At 37.9% G+C, this 13,849-nt stretch overlaps 1 protein-coding gene across 2 annotated transcripts in view; it reads left to right on the top strand.

The window, feature by feature from the left end:
* The first annotated feature begins 12,260 nt into the window (after positions 1-12,260).
* The window catches only part of LOC6544493 (acetylcholine receptor subunit alpha-like), a 76,918-nt gene continuing 75,329 nt past the window's right edge, over positions 12,261-13,849 (top strand). The window contains exon 1 of one of the 2 annotated variants that reach the window (XM_026976448.1): positions 12,261-12,447. The gene's annotated coding sequence lies outside the window, so the exon portion shown is untranslated. Of the gene's footprint in view, positions 13,069-13,849 lie in introns of both variants that reach the window. The other variant, XM_001973762.3, reaches the window with a different exon arrangement.

Here is a 13,849-nt window from a genome sequence, read left to right as displayed (position 1 = left end):
ACTTGGGGTGTATTCATTATCGCTTTCGATTTCTTCTACTGCAGCCTTTGCTGCCTTTTCATAATCTGCCTTGAGCTCTTTGGAATCTGCTTGGACTACATGGTTTAGACGCTGACGTCTAGGTCCTGTCCAGCGTTCTGACGAATTTCTTCGTTTTGGGGCATTCGAATCATTTGCTTGGTTTTTGTTGTATTCAGTGGGATGTCTAAACTTTGAAGACGTGTCTACTTCCATTGGTTGCGGGGCCTGCGCCTGGTTCTCTTTGTGACCTTGTTCTTGGGTGTTGCCCTATTTGGCGTTTAACAAAGTGGGGGTTCCTTTCTTGGTTGTGGTCCTCTTTATTAAATTTTCCTGCTTTGCCGTAGGTACGGCCCTTGCTATTTTCAGCTATTTGGGCCCGCTCTTCTATAGCTTTAGCATAAGAGCTTGCAAATATGCTCCTCTCAATGCTTGCTTCCGCCTCTCTGGCTAGGGCCAGAGCAGATGGCAAGTCTTTAGGCTGTGCTGGGAAAACTACTGCCCTGAGTGACTTTTTTAGCCCCGAGATGAAAGCGTGTAGGGCATCGGCTCTAACCTCAGCGTTGAGCAAGTCTGCGCCCTCCTGCTCATGCGACATTACAATTTTGTTGGTCACTAAGGTGAGTTTCTTTTCAACCTCATCATAGTACTGCATGAGCGACATGTCGCCTTGTCTGACCATGTCTAAGCTCTGTCTTAGTAAGCGTAAGGAAGTCTTGTCCGAGTATGTGCAATCTAACCTTGCCAATATGGCGTCAAAGTTCAGCACAGTGTTATGGGACACGAGCAGTGCTCCAGCTGCGCCTCGAATTTTGTTTCGTATTATGGCAACAGCCTGGTAGTGGGCACTGCTGCCGTTATGTGGTTTGAATAGTTCATAAGCATAGATGGCTGCTTGCCTCCATGCTACGTATTCATCCTGTGTACCCGTGAATTCCGGTACAGATTTGATTATGTCCAGTGGAATGTCGCACTGGACACCGGCTATGACAGTTATTTTCTCATACGTTATAATTTGCGGTGCTTCCACCCGTAGGCTCTGTACCTGGGAAGCTAGTGAGTTTATTTGTGCCTGCAATGCTGATTGCTGTTGGGTCAATGCCTGTTTGACGGCATCCTTAATAAGCCGTTGAACCAAAGTAGGGTCCATGGTGTTATCTATCGGGTCAACTTCTAACGACTGGTCTGTTCTGGGGTTGTATAATTCTGCTTCCCAACTGTCCTCGCTGTCGTACTCTTGTTTTATTACCCTCCAGCTCATTGGCTATTGATTGACACTACACGAATATTTGTTTGCCGATAAAAAACAATCGGCAGCCTTGTGGGCTATAAGGTTGCTCTTGTGCAAGATATAAGGTGTATTTAAGCAAATGATATTAGGTTTTCCTATTTGTGTTAGACCGCACCTATTAAAAGGTAAGGTGTCTTACGGTCAGCACTAAAATTCTTTCTAATTGAAAGTATGCAATATAATATTTTTAAATTTTTTGATAAAAGTATGCAGCAGAAAAATTTTTTGGTGCAAAAAGTATGCAATATAATATTTTTAAATGTTTGGCAAAAGTATGCAGCAAAGATTTTTTGGTGTAAAAAGTATGCACTTGAAAATTAATTTTACGTTAATTAAATGCTGTGTGGCAAATTATGTCTGTCACAAAATACTTCTGAATTATGCCGAAAATTCGATTTTCGAACTTACATGTTATAACAGTGAGTTCTATTGTCGTTGGGCGCCAATTATATTTAGTCTATGTAATCCCGCGAAGTCCCAGTATCTTGTCACCGGACGTTACGCTGGATGTAATTCCTAGAAGGCACGGGTAGAGTGTCTTCGTGTGTTAGATGTTGTGATGGCGGCAGCGTCTGTTGCCGTCCAGTGGGTTTTACAGATGAACTGCAGTTAATTAGGTATGACGATTACGTTGGGGAGATTACTGCTCCCAATCACTGGCCTTGTGGCTCAGCAATTATATCAAAATAATATCAAAGTCAATTACGGCTTGTGCCGGAGCAATGTTTATTATCTGAGCGTAGGCTTCAAGATCTTTTTCAAAACTAAAACTAAAGTACAATATTCTTCTCCTAGAACCGTTGAAATGTATCACGCCACAAACTCATGGTCGGCAAGCCGACTCAGCATTTTTGTGCAGCGCGGCGCGGCACTCCAAATAGGAAGTGTTCGCTTACCGCTGCTGGCCGTTCTTTGCGTAGAGCATTGAACTCAAACTGGCGCATCAGCATTTTCGCGCAAGCTACTTAGTTGCTAGGGCAGAATTGTATTTTACTTAACTTAGCTGTTAACTTGTACATAGAAGCTGAGCGATCAGCAAAGCTCTTTTCTCCCGCTCTCTCTCTCTCTCTCTCTCTCTCCTCTCTCTCTCTCTTTTGCTCTTACGCGTTTTGGCTTAGCGTTCTGCTGCTCGCCTGAGCATCAATTTTAGCTAATAAAAATAATATTAGCTCGACACACCTCCGCACAAAAGCCGTTTTGGAAGGGGAAGGCGTACAGATAAAATTCCTCTTGTTTATATGTAAATAAGGTAATAATAAAAAACAATTCAAATCAAACAATAAATACTTTATTTCGACTTTAAATGTTCATTGATTTATTTTGTAATACAATTTTTTGCAGCTCTATCATACACACCCTGCCACCAGAATATCCTAGGTCTCATTCTAACAGACGGACCCGTTGTCGAGGACGACGGAGGATCGACGACGCGCAGTAGACGGCGAGGACCGTAGGAGTCCATATCGAGTGGTCTGGTAATAAAGCTTAACTTAACCCTAAAACCCTGCCTTCTTCTTCTTGATCGAGCAATCACACAAATCAAAAATTTGATGGGATGAACAATCAAACACTCTGAGCTAGCCGTTGCAACTCGTAGGGAGTCGAACGTGAAGGAAAACAGTTCGTTACAAGACCTGAACGGGTCTATAAACGCTAAGATAAGATACGCAGGGAGTTATTAGCAGATTATATAAGCCGTTGACCACGGGAATTACTTTAAGCATAGATTAACAAATATTTATGAATTCGAAAGAATGCTTGATTTGGCAGTCTAAAATAATTAAAAGGAGTTCTTAAAACTGCTGAGCATTTCATAATTGCGAGCTAATTGTTAATCATTACTAGACGGCAATGGTACACCTGCCATTTATTCTTCGAAAATTAACGTTTGGCCACTTGTCTAAATCATAGAATCGCCTATTCCGGTACGTAAGCGGATGACTTTTAATCTGATTTAATTTGATTTGCTAATCGGAATGGTATAATAAATTTAATGTAATATAGTCGATCATGTTTTCACGGTGGCAGTCGCTAGGAGCACAACATCTTTACAGAGATCCTGTGCAAGAACAGCAGCAAAGGTTTGTTTCCCAGCCATTTTAAAATTTAAACAATGTTCTATTTGTAAGATATGCACTTGGTATTTATTAAGTAGGAGTTACCAAATTTTCAGCTATGATAATCTTTCTTTATTTTATTTATTATCTCTATTTTCAAGAAAAAGGTCATCGATTTAAGAGATTTAGAACGCATATATTTATTTTATAAGCGAAATTTGGCTTTGATGCATGGATTTCGAAAACGATTGAATAGCAGAACGCTAAGGCAAACGTGTAAGCGCGTAAGTACAAGAAGGAGAGAGAGCGAGAGAACGCGAGAGAGGAGAGTTTAGATGTTCCCCAAGTTTTTCTGCATATGCACGTCGATTACGATCGACAAAAATATAACAGAAATAAAAAAATAATAAAAGATTAGTAATAAAAGGTTTGGTTTTAAGTATTGTGATGTAAAGTGAATAGCCAAATAATATAATTTTTTCAGTTTGGCTCTTAAATTTTCTCTTAAACTGGTTACACCTTTTAGCCAATAATATGATCACAAAAGAAATGTAATTTGTATGTTACAGTTCTTAGGGAGTTATATCTAACATTACAAAAGTACTCTAAAATTCTTGTGTCTTGTAATTGGGGATGCAGTTGGAATGTTAGCTCGGGTGACAACCGATATGTCCTTGTACCTTCAATCCGAAAATGTACTGTTAATCCAAGAAAATAATAGATGGCAACTTTCCAACAATTCATAAAACTAAGCTGCTAGAATTAGCTGTGGTTAACACATTAAAAAAAAACAAGAGAAAAAGATGAGTATCGACCTCCAGATACCCGTGATTCTAGCTACTAGAATCTGCACATTTAAGCGTTTTTAGTTCTTGAGAGCACAGTGCTCCATATGGCAATGCAGATATCGTAATCAAGAATATATTTTTATAGGCTGGGAAAAGCTTCCTTCTACCTATTACATACATTTTAACGAATCCAGCATACCCCTTTAGTCTACGAGTATCGGATATAATAACACTAAGAATACTAGATGCCTTCTGTAGAAACGGAGAGACAGTCCGACAGACAGTTCTTCTGAAACAGTTCCTTTTATTACATAATTGTTGACACATCTGAAGTACCCTATTGCTCTACGAGTAACGGCTACAAATAGCACCAAAATGTATCGGCAAACAAAAAAGAAGAACTACAGCCGTCAAAGTCAACAAGGAAAAAGATCGCTACATCAAGTGATTCGGAACAAAGCAAGTCGCCTTGCTACAACACGAATGGTTGTACAACTTAAATGCCCAGCACCTGCTCACTCTAGGCTGGTAATTGTGACCGCTTTTCTAAGCCCAACAGCCCATCTCCTCGCTATCAATTACGCGTGGCAGCGGTAGTACCTGGGGAAGCAAGCATCAACCAAGCGGCAGAGACCACGGACAATTCACTCAAAGTGTAACACGAGATAAATAAAGATCAGCGAAACAAGGAACTGCAAAGTTTTGTTAGTGGTAATCGGGCAATCACGTTTAATATAAATTTGGTGGCACGAACTCACAAAATCTTTTGAGCAGACCAACAAAATCCGTTCGTTATAAGTTTACAACCATGTCCAGAAGTGGATTCAAAACGGACTGCGTGGCCTGAGCATCCAGCAGAATGGAGAATAAAAATTTTCTAGAATATCGGTAGGTATTGGAAAAAAATAATAAAATTAAAAAAAAAACTTAAAACTTTTTGAAAAGTGTGGGCGTGAGAGTTTTGGGCAGTTTGTGGGCGTTAGAGTAGGAGTGGCTAAAAAATTTGTTTGGCAAATCTATAGAAATTTACAAGATATATTAAAAAATGAAAAAATATCACATTTTACAAAAGTGTGGGCGTGACAGCTTTTGGCGGTTTGTTGGCGTTGGAGTGGGCGTGGCAAAAAGTTTTTTTTGGCTAGTTTATAGACATTTACAAAATATATAAAAAAGTGAAAAATTATCACATTTTTCAAAAGTGTGGGCGTGACAGTTCTGGGCGGTTTTGTGGACGTGGCTACATTTGGAAACAAACTATGTTTCTGAAAGCTGCATGCTTAAACTTAACATTCTAGCTTTTGTAGTTCCTGAGATCGAGGCGTTCATACGGACAGACGGACGGACGGACGGACAGACGGACATGGCCAGATCGACTCGGCTATTTCAGGATCAAGAATATATATACTTTATATGGTCGTTACATACTTTTGAACGAATCTAGTATACCCTTTTACTCTACGAATAACGGGTATAACAAGGTAGAATGTTATAATCGAATTCCCCGTTTATCAGATACCTGTTACTTAGTTAGTGGAAGTGCAAAAGAAAAACTTCAACATTTTCTGGAATATAGGTAGAAATTATGGAAAAAATAATAAAATGAAAATATATTAAAAATTTTTTAGAAGTGCGGGTGTAAGAGTTTTATACGTTTTGTCGACGTTAGAGTAAGTGTGTCAAAAAGTTGTTTGGCTAATCTATAGAAGTTCTTGTAAATTTAAAATTTTAATATTAAAAATTAAAAAAATGTCACATTTTACAAATGTGTGGGCGTGACAGTTTTGGGCGGCTTGTGGGCGTTGGAGTGCGCTTGGCAAAAAGTTTTTGGAAAACTTATAGAAATTTACAATATACATGTAATATATGCAAAAATGAGAAGGTATTTTTTAAAAGTGTGGTAATTTTTGGCAAATCCAGGACGACGAGAGAGATAGAAACAAGGCCATCCAGCAAGCCCGTCCAGGTCCGTGTGCATTAGCTATGGCACTTTAGCTGTGCAATAATATCGTTCGTCATCTATGTAAATATGTAGAGAAACTGCGGGAGCATATAAGCTCGCCTTTCTCGCTCAATCTCTCTCACTTACACTCGCGCTTACACTTTTGGCTTAACGTTCTGCTGTTCACTCTGCAATAAAGTCTCTCTTATCATTCGCTTCCGTAACCTATGCATATGCACATCGATTTTAACTCTCGCTGAACAAACTTAAATAAGCAACAATCATTTACAAATCACATATGAAATCTTCGTTAAAAATATTTGGTGATCTTGACATTATTTATGCTTAAATATACCTGATCAGTCTCTGATCGTTGCGAGCAGGAGCGTTTACTATTCCGATATGACTCTTCATTCGTGTTCTGATTGAAATGTCGAAGTTACTGCCACCCAAACTCGAGCCTTCAAAGCGTTGTTCGTCGCATTGTCGTCGCACTTTTCATACGAAAAGGCTCTAAAATTACTCATTAACAAGCGAAATCTACTCTGACAGGGTGATAGCTGTGTAGTGAGTAATGATTCCCACACCAAGATTAATTAGATGATTGATTAAATACAACAAAAAGTCTTTATTTAAAGTTGATTTCTAAAATTGAAATCCCCTCCCTGAGCCGTCTATAGCATGAACCATGAACCATGAGAAAACTTTAAAGAAAAGTTAAAGAAAAAGTTAACCCAATTGCAACAACAAGCCACTGTGCCAGCCCATGTTCGATCATGAGATCCATGAGGTGGTTCATAAGCGGCATAACAATAATAAAAGGTATATTATTGGGTGTGGCTAATCTGATGATTTACCTAGCAAGCGGTGTTTGCATGTTGGTCTAAATGTGTGTTCCTACCAGTGTTTAAATTTGTCGCTAATTAGCTGCAAATTTAGCTGAAAATTACTCCATTAAAAATACATGGATACTTTAAAGTTTATCAAAGTTTATATCGAGCAGCATTATCCAGATGTCTTCAATGGGTTAGAGTGATTCAATTCATCCATAGAAGAACTTCTGATTTGATGGTTGTTCACCTCTACTCCCATCAAGGCGGCACCAAAAAACCCCAAGTAACCGGCGTCACTAGCTTTGACGTTACCTTCGGCCTTCTTTTGAATCAAAGGTCTCTTCTTTTCGCATTACCGCTCCATTTCCAACAAGAATTTCAACGATCACCAAATCAAGTTACTTGAGTTAATTTATACCAGTTCTTAACCCTTCAATTGCGCTCGCCGAATTTACTAGTACCTGCTTTGATGTACATCAGCAGTATTATGAACATCTTATATGCGCAGGTCCGCCTTTCTGTCCACAAATTTTTACCCTTTGACTAATTTATTAATATATTATGTAAGTCTTTTAAAACCGTGACCACGGAAAATCAACCCTAAGAATGGTCATTAGTTGAAACGTGTCCTGATATAATATTATAAATTTAACAGCTCGCCTCATACTCGCTTAGTCATGCCGTAGGTTTTAGGAGTTCGGATTGCACTCAATGCCCATTAGACATTAGAGATAAAACTCCTTGAGAATTATTATTTTATTATGCCAGACAAATGAAGGCATATGTTTATATACCTGGCTCGGCCTGAAGATATTTTTAGTGCATTTTATGTAGAGTTTCTACACGGCGTTTAACACGGTGTTTAAGCTGGATACTGTTTCGTATTGCACGAAGCCTGGTCCCCACCTATGTAACTGTTAGGTGAATGCATTGCATCAGTTATATAGTTGACGAGGTGTCATTTTGTTCATTTGTTCATCAGTAAGTAAAATGCAGCAGACTTCCGCAGCATTGTTCAGGAAAGAAGTGGTGCTCAAATCTGCCAGTGTTGAAAGGCGTTTATGAAGATGACAATGAATCTTTATTGAAGTTGGACGACGGAGGCGGTTTGTAAACGTATTAGACACCCTGGGTTGACTGTCAATGCTGCATTCAATGCGAAGCTCTTCTATGTGGATTGACATTAAGTCATTATAGGCCAAAGAAATAGTGCAGCCATCTAGTTAATTATCCTCTCTGGATGGATTTCATCGAGCTGGAGAACTCTTCGTTGGATTTCATTGGCCGTCAGCCAATAATCTTAGCAAAGGTTCATTCACTTACTATGGCCATTATCACTCATGAACATGAATGCCCTCGGACTAGAAAAAAATGACACTAACCAAGTTAGTCATTTGAAGTCACAGGCCTAGACTTCTGTAGACCATTTCGTACAAGCATGAGGAGTGTCTTACCACTCCTGTAAATAGCTACTTTTGCGTTTTTATTTGATTTGCAATAATCTTATTTTAAAAGAAATACTTTTGATTTCAATGCAAACGGTCGTGTTTTTTTGCGCTCCGAATTTATGTCAAAACCGGCGTTAGTTTTTAATAAATTCTTCAATAATTTTTTTTTTTGTATTTATAACTATTAAAACTCCAAAACACCAATAAAGAATGAGCAGCCGAAAATGACTTGTTGTTGGCTGCCTAATATGAACGCCCCGCAGCTTCCGGTCAGTTGAATCAACAGGACTCCACTTCAGAATAACAATCTTCATTGCCAAAAGTCCCCTTGGTGATTCCACTAAAGAAACAAATTTTCTCATCTGATGTATTGTAAAAACAAAAGCCGATAACATAAAAGTGGAAAAATTGTACTGTCCCTATAGAGCTATTCCCAAACATTTGCTATGGTGTTTTTCGACCGGATAGTAAAAAAATTCGATCAAAAATAAGAAAAAAGGGAACATGGGAATTAAAGTTCCCTTACGTGGCCAGACCTATGCCCCATCTTCCTCCTTTTCGAATTCCTTAAAAAACTAACATCCAGCCTCACTATATCTTAACAAAATGCAAGAGGATTACACAGCAAGCTAATTAAATTGTATCCTGATAGCCTTTCCCATTCATCCCATATCATTTACAGACACTTAAAGTTTAAAGAGACTTGGAAAGAGATACTAAACTATAAAGTTTTCCCAGGTATGTACACAATACACAATCGTCCTTCAATCGTCGTCAGAGGAGATAAAAGGGAGATAGAGTATAGAGATAGAGTAAAACTGTCATTCTCTCATTGCTCCGCTTATATTACGTGCTTTTACATTCCGCCGTCTTCTGAATTCCAAGAATATTTGAATCATTTGTCGTCTATCAAAACCGTATCAAATAAGCTGTCCGATACGGACCAACTGGAAGTTCTAAGTGATTTTAATATACCTTGCACAAATGGAAAATGTAATATCCGTCTCCTTATAGCACAACATGACGGTTTACTTAACATATCGTTGTCGCAAGTTAATCATATTCGTAATTCTATTGGTCGATTACTGGACCTATGCTTTGTAACACATCCTAAAAGTGTGTTTCCAACTTTTGAGGTGACAATTGACACTGTATTAATGGAAAAATTAAAAGGTTAACTTAACTTCACAAGGCATAGTCCCCAGAAGCATTGCAGAAGGCACAACTAGGGAACTACGCAAATCAGACATTCTATTACTTTCCACCTGATTGCCTGGCGCATAGCTTGGCATGGCGAAATCCATAGTCTCCAGAGTCCTGTATCGCTGCTCCATAATTATTCCATGAATTCCCACGTTGGAATTGAATTCTTGAAGACTAGCTCCTCCAAATGCTCCCTCCATTTGGTCTGACTCGCCGGATCCAGCTGTGAAGAAGTACTTAGACGATGATGCATCCAGAGATTTGTTCTGTTGAGCCCATTCTATTTAGAATGAGTATGGGTGTTAAATGAATTCGTTAGCTCACGAAGCATTGAAACAGAACCACTCTACACTACCCCTAGCCGCAGAATTTCATTAATCAGTGCCTGAAAAACCAAACGACTATTAGCAATATTTTATCCATTTTTGTAATAAATAAATTTAACAAACTTTATCCAGATTTCTTTCTTATTTATTGTATCTTCTCCTAACTAAGAGACTAACAAGAATTTATCAAATGTTATGCTATATTAATTTACAATCTATAAATAATTGTATTTCTATTAATTTTCCAGGAATTTAATCTGGAAGTGACTCGGCAGTAATTAGACTTCGAGCAATCCTTTTAGGGATACCAAAACCAATGAAGTCTGGAAGCTATACTTGGCATCCGAAATTTATAGTGACCGCATTGTTTCCAATGCAGTGTCCCTCATACATGATCGTGGATGTTGTAGCTTTTCTATGCTTGTGACGTCAGGATGACTATCTATGATTGTAGTAAACATAGCCCCAGAACAAAGGACATAAGAATTACAAGAATGTATAAATGGCAGCCGTTTTATTATTTGTGTTTTCAATTTATATCGGTATGCAAACATTTTTTTTTGCAACGCCCAAAACGGCCACAAACCGCTTAAAGCTACCACGCCCACACTTGTGAAGAATGTGTTATCATTTTTTTTGTTATTTTTTTTTTTTTAATTTTGTAAAAATCATGTTGCACTCCGGCTAGCTGAATAAGGGGTATTGAACACGCGCTTGTATACGCAGGCTTTCGAATGGTATTCTTTTCTAATAATGTTCTTAACAAGCATCAGCGTCTTTTCCTAATATAGAGGAAAACTCTTATTCCCCTTCGGGATCCGCAATGCGGGCCGGGTGTATTTTAGTTGTTCTTTTTAGCATTTTTTGTGGTTTCACCATCAAATTCTGTTCAATTGCTTGGTTTCAAAGCCACCAGTTCCGTTATTACTCTTGCTTCTGGAGTCCTCATCGAGGTGCCACCGTTTGTGCCGCTATCGTGTCCACGTCCCCGCTGTAATTTTTGTCGTCGCTGTCTCCACCAAAAAAATCTCCATCCAGCATTGAGAGTTTTACCTAAGGAATTCACTTATATTGCCCATATCATCTCTTCATCAAACATTTTGAGGAATTCCAAATTCCTCACAATTTGCGGTCCCGACTTTTCTTCCTCGTCAATTCTTGCTGACACCCTTTTTACATCCGTCTATTTGGACCTCAAACCAGCGATGCCAGAACTCTACATTGGTATCTGTGGCGGCCGACTTTAGCACCGCCAACCACTGCATTAATATTGTTTATATTCAATAACAACTTCTGATTATGTGGACAATAAGAATAGGTATTTTTGTTTTAATATGTTGTCTTTTATTTTTCAATGATGCAATGCATATTCCTACTGACTAACTTCATTACGAATCTTAAAACAAAAGATATCCGATACGCACTGCTGCCCTGGAGCAAGTGTTATTAATAGCCTTAAGGAGACCAATGAATTAGCAAATGACGGGACCAATCGGACTCAAATTGGCTTAAATACCCAGAATCTTTATCAGAACCAATTACGGAGCCCACCCGGGCAGATTCTCATGTTTGGCCGTCAAATCATTTTTATCCGAAATACTGGAGGACACGCTCGGGTAAGAACACGCTTTATTCTCGACCATTGACAGGCGGCTTCACAAACTGATGCACAAGTGCCAAGCCGTTTTCTGCGAGGAGCAAGCAGAGGAATGGCAGCAAAGGATTACAGTAACTATGGAAAAGGTTTTCGTATTGCAGCCCAGACTGCGGATAGTTTTATAACTCTATGGCTGTGGAGATATCAACCACGCCTCCAACAACGAGCTTAATGACACGGCCCTTCTAACAATTCGAAGAAGTGGACCTCAAATAAGCCAAGCTACACTGCAAGATGAAGAAGAGGTTCTAGTCTATTGCGTGGGCGTGTTCAAAATGTTTTTGTAATATCGATGGAAATTTGCAAGGCATATAATAAAACGAGAAAAATGAACTTATTTTTCGAAAGTACAAAAATATATTTAAACTAAGAAATATGTTCAAAATGGCGTAATAGTTTTTTTGCAGCTTTCATAATCGAAGAAATTTGAAAAGAATTAGGCAACTATTACTTATAACAGAATTAGTCTTAGAATCAAATGTGTATTAATGTGCATTCATTTTATGTACATGCATTCATTCAAATAATAATATAAATAAATTATATTATATAAACACATTTTTTAAATAACTGAACTGGAATGTAAAGAAATTTTCAATTTGATTGTTTCTTGTTAGCGGTTAAACTAGTTGATGTTTATTTTAACTAAAATAAAAGCTGAATTTGGCATTTAATAACCCTGTAACAGTTCTTATTTACAACATTTCCTTCGCGCATGCGCTAAGATTTAATGACAATTCCCAATTTATATATGTATATAATGTTACTCTGAATGCAGAAATTCAGAACTTCTGAAGTTTTTATAAGTAAAATAAAAGTTCATCCTTAGTTATTTTTTGCCTAATTCTAAAGTAATTCATCTCTTTTTTCATATAAGTTGCCTAAAAGTAAGTGAATAGAGGTCAATTGACAACTGAGTGAAACGCACCCAGATGAGTGTCATAGATACATTTCTTAAATACGCACACCATTTTCATTACTTATTCTAATATTTGTAATGGCTTTGGCAATGCCCTTCTAGGAGTTAAATTTAACGAAACACAAATAAATCAATGTTATGTACTATACACAAAATACCATTGTGTTTACAAAATATTTGGTGGAGGAAAATAAAGTTCCAGAGAGTAGAGAGAAAAAATATTCCATGCCGTGGATGCTTAGGGCTGGAACGGAATGGGGAGGATTCCAAGTTGTTCCTTTATCTAGTTTCAACCGACAATTCATTGGTTTGATAACCACTTCGCGACTTCCATTGCAAAATTTTTCGTTTTAATCATGTAACAATTACACGTTTCTGTGAATAAATAATTAAATTATATCTTCTTTATCCTGTGTATTGTGCAATGCGACCTGTACATCTAAAAATGTAATGCTTACGTGATAAATAAGTGACATGAAAAACATTTGCAAACATTATTGCAATACCATTTTAGCATAGTCCGCTACCTAACTTATTGTGCTATTGAAATACACACAGTGAATTCTCCACATACTATTGGACGCTAAAGGTCTGTATAAATGCAAAGAACAAACATATATTAAAAGGTGTTGACTTATTTTTTATGTAAAAGTGTTCGGTATCCTTGAATAGCGATCCCAAATTAATATACACAAGAATATAAATGGCCCAGATGAATTATTTAATGTAAATCTACTGCCCATTTATTAGCTTTTAAAACCATAAACCGACTGTAAGATTGTTCGGCATACCGACAGCTATTGAAAAATAATATAATGATGGTTTTTTGCGTCTGGAGGGAGTAGTGTAGGCGTGGCCAAAACGTCGCAATATGCTTTTGCAGCTAAATATCGGGGATCAGACATGACTAGATGAGTCGATTGAGTTTCTTATTGTTATTATTAATAGGGTATTGTAATTATTGTTATTATTATTCTAGGGTACACTAGAATCGTTGAAAAGTACTATATGTAACAGAAGAAGGAACCGTTTCCGACCATATAAAGTATATACATATATTCTTGGTCAGAATGAATAGCAGAGTCCATCCGGCATGTACGTCTGCCCGTCCGTGTGAACATCGAAATCTCAATAGTTCAGACTAAGCATGTTTACTCGTGTTGCCGCACGCACTCTAATGCCCGCAAACCACACAAAAGTACCATGCCGTCACTTTTTGAAAATTATTCGCACTTCCACTAACGGGTATCTGACAGTCGGGGAACTCGGCTATGGCTTTCTCTCTTGTTTATTCTTTGCCAATTTAAAAATATATCCAATATATCCATTTATTAGCCTATCATTAAACAAATTCAATGTTTAAATCGGAG

Source organism: Drosophila erecta, unplaced genomic scaffold, assembly GCF_003286155.1.
Source record: "Drosophila erecta strain 14021-0224.00,06,07 unplaced genomic scaffold, DereRS2 tig00000021-arrow-pilon, whole genome shotgun sequence".
In the NCBI taxonomy this organism is placed as follows: Eukaryota; Metazoa; Arthropoda; class Insecta; order Diptera; family Drosophilidae; genus Drosophila; species Drosophila erecta.
Note: the sequence above shows the minus strand (reverse complement) of the source record. Positions and strands in the feature narration are given on the sequence as shown.